The sequence below is a fragment of the Emiliania huxleyi genome, assembly GCF_000372725.1.
Source record: "Emiliania huxleyi CCMP1516 unplaced genomic scaffold EMIHUscaffold_32, whole genome shotgun sequence".
NCBI lineage: Eukaryota > Haptophyta > Isochrysidales > Noelaerhabdaceae > Emiliania > Emiliania huxleyi.
The window spans coordinates 329,031-334,067 of NW_005199601.1; positions in this window are offsets into that span (position 1 = coordinate 329,031).

Consider the following 5,037-nt stretch of genomic DNA (forward strand, 5'->3'; position numbering starts at 1 on the left):
CCCCCGCGGGAACAGGCGCACATTTTTTCCAAGGAGGGGGGGGCCCCCCCCCCCCCCCCCAGCATGTGGTGTGCAGACAAGTGCGACCCCCTCCCTGGAAGCGATGTGCGCCTGCTCCCGCCGTCTCGCCTACGTCGCCGCCGTCGCCATCATGGGCCTCGCTGCCGAGACGGTGCGTTTGCATCTGACTCAACTCTCCCAGCCCACCCCCCTGGCTCCTATGCCGACGTATGTCCCGTGCGTCCGCCGCTGTCTCTGCTGCCGCCCGGCGGAGCTCTGCAGCGGTGCAGCGGGCCCTCCTCGCCGCCTTCGCTACCGCTGCAAGCATCGCTGTCGGCTCGTCATTTCTGTCTACGGTCATTGGGGGCTGCCATCGCTGTTCTCTCTCTCCCGGGCGCCGGGGTCAGCTCCAACCTGCCGTGTCGGGACGTCGCCCCCGCATCTCTCCGCATCTCTCCGCATCTCCCCGCATCTCCCCGCATCTTCCTGTATCTGCCCGTATCCGCCCATATCTGCCCATATCTGCCCGGCCAGCTTTGCGATGGTCAGATCCCTCTCCTGCTTGTCGTTCGCAGTCCGCTTATTCGCCGAGACGAAGTTCGCCTTCAGCTTCTCGTGCTCCTTCTTCAGCTGAGCAAGCTGTCCTCCAGAGTCTTGGCGCGGTTGCGGCGGAACGACGGGGCCGGGCGGCGGAGTCGGCGGCGGTGGTGCAGCCTCAGGGGGCGGCGCGCCACTTGCCGTCGTCCGAGAGGGCCAATATGCGCCCTGGGACGAGACGACCTTGCTCGGCTTCCGCAAGTTCTGCATGAGCGGCGCCGGAGCTTCCGGGAGAGGGGGGCGCGTCGACGTTGTCGAGGTGTCGAGGTTGCGTGTTTCGAGGTTGCGAAGCTAGAGCTCTACCTCCAGTATCGTAGTCTTTGTTAGTATCGAGGTCTCGCGAGAGTTTTGGGGGTTCTCGGCGCCGCGACAGCGCTGCGAGCAGCGCGATGCCACGGCGCTCGGCCTGCTGAGAGAAGACCTTCCCGGACGGCAGTGACAAGTTACCCGACATCAATCGTCGACGGCAACCTCGAGAACTGCGCCTCCAAAGTCGCCCAGATTTGCCTCTCGCGGCGCGCTGAGTTAGTATCGCCGGTGCGCCAGCAGGCTCTGCTCCACAGCAGGGCATGCCCGACTGGCTCCTGCTAGCCGTGCGTCCTGGTGGCATCCATTGCCAGCCCAGGTAGCCCCAGGAGGTCGCCTCGCGCACGACGCGGCGTCGCACAGCACCGCTCAGCGTTACTACCGAGTTAGTATCGTCGACCCACAGAGACTGCTCTTCTGTAGGTGGAGCCGACAAACGCCGGCCGGGTCGGCGCCGCCGCCCCCATCGCCGCCGCCGGGGCGGCGGCGGCCTCGGCGGACCATCCGGCGCGCCGCGCGCCCGTCGGGGAGGTGTTCACCACCCCTGGCTCCTCACCCCGCCACGCCTTCGTGCGGACGCCGTGGCACCCACCTCAGGCGCCGCTCGGACTCGGTTGACGGCCACCCTAGTGCTTGGCTCGTGCCAAGCCGACCGGCAGGCGATTCCCAGTCACTGCTAGGCTAATCTCGGGCTGTAACTTGCGTCAGTGTGGTGCCGTGAGGGGCGCCGCCCCCCGCAGTGAAACCACCCCGGGGCCAACCCGCTTCGGTTTCGTCGGTTCCAAGTGCACTAGGAACCCACGAAACCCGAATAAAAAACGTGTACCCCCTTCGAGTGTATCTCGAGTGTTGCTATGGAGCGTCCGTTTCAACACGCGCTTGCGCGCTCGCGTCTGCTGGCGCCCAGAGAACATGTTGCACCACATGCTCCCGGCGGAGCCCAACTGCTTGCACTCGACAAGGCAGTGCATCCACTCGCGGGAGCTGAAGTCGAACTTCCACTCGATGCGGCTCGCGCCGGATTGTGAGCTCGGCGAGCGAGGTCGGAGAGCGACCTCAGTTGGCCCAAGCCGCACGACACTGAGGCAGAGCGGCCGTGCGCGTACGACGCCGTACGCACACGGCCACTCTGCACCGACCGCAGCGCTGCATTGCGACCGCAGAGGCTCAGCTCAGCCAGGGCTCGCTCGCCCGAGCTCGGAGCCGCCGGCGGTCATGGGCAGCAAAGGTTTGACGCGTCGCTCTCGGTGCAGGAGGGCACTGCAGTAGAGGTGCAATGGCCGTCCGGCGCGCGCGCGATGGGCTACAGCTTCATTGGCAGCTACCAGAGCGCGTCTGGAGCGCTGCCGTTGTGTGACCCACGTCCAAGCGGCGCTTCCGGCCTGTTCCGCGCCTCTTTTTACGCCGTTCATTCGAGAGGGGGGGGCGAGGTCTCATCAACTTCGAAACCGCCTTTGAAAGGGGGGAAATGCGTCCGTCCCTGAGCGGGTTGAGGCGGGGGTGGTTTCACTGCGCAAAACTACGATCGTTAGTACCGTGCGGGGGCAGTGCATTTAATTCTGTCAAAAATCCAAATGTGCTCCGTGGCGCTTATTGGGCTAGGATCATACGTCCGGGAGGCCCCCCATGCGTGCCGTAACGATCGACAGCGATCTGGCTACTCTGTTCACGTTCACACCTCGTAAACCCGCCATAACCCCGATACAGGAGGTACCCGGGTACGCCACTCCAATCAAAATGCGGAGAGTTACTCCCGCCCTCCTCCTGGCCCTGGCCCTCCAACCTCCCGGACCCGGCGCCGCCGCCGCCGCCGTGGACGAGGTCGAGCGCTACCTTCTCGTCGATCCACCCGCGCACGCCCGCCTCAATGAGCAGCGTCTCTACATCGAGCGGTACGCGGCCCTCGCGGTGGCGCTCGGCCGCACGCTGGTCCTTCCCCGCTGCCGCCTGCACGAGCACCCCCCAAAGCCGCGGCACCAGATGCTGGGCCGTGTCGACGGCTTCACCCGTGGCGGCCTCCCGCTCCCCGCCGTCGAGAGCGGCGAGGAGGAGGAGGAGGAGGCGGCGGCCGAGGCGGAGGTGGAGGGGACGACGGAGGGTGCGTGCGGCGGCGGCGGCTGCGGCGCGGCGCACGCCAAGCTCGCGCGCCTCTCCCTCTCCACCGTCGAGTGGGGCGCCCTCTTCAACGTGAGTGCCATGCGCGCCGCGCTGCCGGCGGTCGAGCTGCGCCGCTTCTTCGCTCTGTCGGCCGGAGAGGCGGCAGGGAGCGCGGGCGGCGAGGCGGCGCTGCGCGCGACGCTCGTGCTGGTTGGTCTCGACCGCTGCGGCAGCGTCGCACGGGACGTCCCTCCCGGCGGTGGCGCTCCCTTCAACCGTGCACTGCTGCCGGTTGCTGCAGTGCACTGCTCCGACCGTCTCGACGGCGGCGGAGGCGGAGAGGGCGGAGCAGAGGCTGACCGGATAGCGTGGCAGCCGGGCGCGTCGGGTGGGCTGCCTACCGAGTGGGACCCCTCCGCCATCGCTGCGCTGCGGCGCCTCTCTTCTTCCCGCGTCCTCGCCTTCAACCTGCTGCACCGCCCGCCCGCCTCTCTGCCGGTGCTGCCGCCGCTGCCGGATGCGATGCCAGGCGTGCCAAGCCTCGCGGACCTAAAACCCTGACGGCCCCGACCCCGACCCCGACCCGACTCTCGCCCGACTCCCGCCTGCTGTCGCCTCTGCCGCGACGCGAGGCACTCACTGCAACGGTTGCAGCTCGGCCTGTAGCCGCGATGTAGCCTCTCCAGGGCCCCTGCGGCCGCCACTAGCGCGCCCCGTCCCCCTCGCCGCAGGGATCGGGCTGGGCGCCGTCTCTCCACTGCGGGGTGCGGTTCGGTTGCACGGTGCGTTCGAGGCCGCGGCGGAGAAGGTTGCGGCGTCGCTGCTCGGAGGCGCAGCAGTAGCCCCCTCTGTCGCCATCCACGCGTCACGGCCCTCTCCTTCTCAAGACGCGGCACTCTCTCCCGCGTAGGCGAGCCGTCCGCCGCACACCGCCCGGGTGTCATCTTCTTGACCCGCGGTCTTCGTGTCGTCAGGCGAGCCTTTCGTCGCCATCCATTGGCGGCGCGGGGCCGACTTCCTCGCCGCGCGGGCCGCTACGCGGGGCGCGCTCCAGTCGCCTCACTCTCTGGTGCGGCACACGCGCCGGCTGATGAAGCGGACGGGCGTCCGGCGCCGCTTCTTCGCGACCAGCTCGTGCTCTCTTCACGCCTCTCTGCGTATGGCTCACACGCCTCTCTTCTAGGCGCTCTTTCCTTGCGACCGACTCGGTCGTGGCGGCGGAGCTAGCCCACGTCACCGCCAAGCTGCGGCCGGCGATGATCGAGCGGAGGAGCGGGCAGCAGCTGGCGCCAGAGCCGGCGCCGCTGCTGCCGCCGCTGACGGCGCGCGACGTGGGCGGTGTCGGGTCCGATGCGGCGGCGGCGGCGGGCGCGCTCCGCCTCTCGGCGGCGATGGGGTTGTTCGACTTGGCGGTGTGCGCAAGGGGCGCCTACTTTTTGGGCAGCGCGACCTCCTTGTTCACGCGGTCCATCCTGGAGGAGCGATTGGCGGTGAGGGGGCACGAGCCCTCTTCGGCGGCGGTGCTGGGCGAGAGCCACGCGGTGACTCCGCTACCCGTCTGCAGCGGGGAGGACTGCCCGCAGAGGGAAGGGCGAGGCGGCGCCGCGGGCGAGGCGAGCGCGGAGCGCGCGGGCGGCGGCGCTGGGGGTGGCAACTCCGTCAGGGGTGGCAGCGCCGCCGTGGGTGACGGCGCGGCTGGGAGCGACGGCGGCGCCGGGAGTGGTGGCGGCGAGGCAGAGCGAGGGCCCGCCCTCGCTGAGGAGGAGGAGCTCAAGTTGGAGCTGTGAGAGCGCGCGAGAGACGGCTCACGGGTACAGTCAGTGCAACTCCTTGCCAGTTGCCTGTCCGCCCCTGCAAAAAGGCGCCGAGTCGAGGACGACGCGACCTGTTTATTTATTCATCGTACAACCCTGGATATCGCGACGATGGCCCCCTCTGCCTAGTGCCATTTCACTGTGGCACAGCTCGCGTTACAAAACCTTGATTTGACCATTTGCGCAAAAAGGTACATCTCGGTGCCTTCCAGAGGCAGCTGCG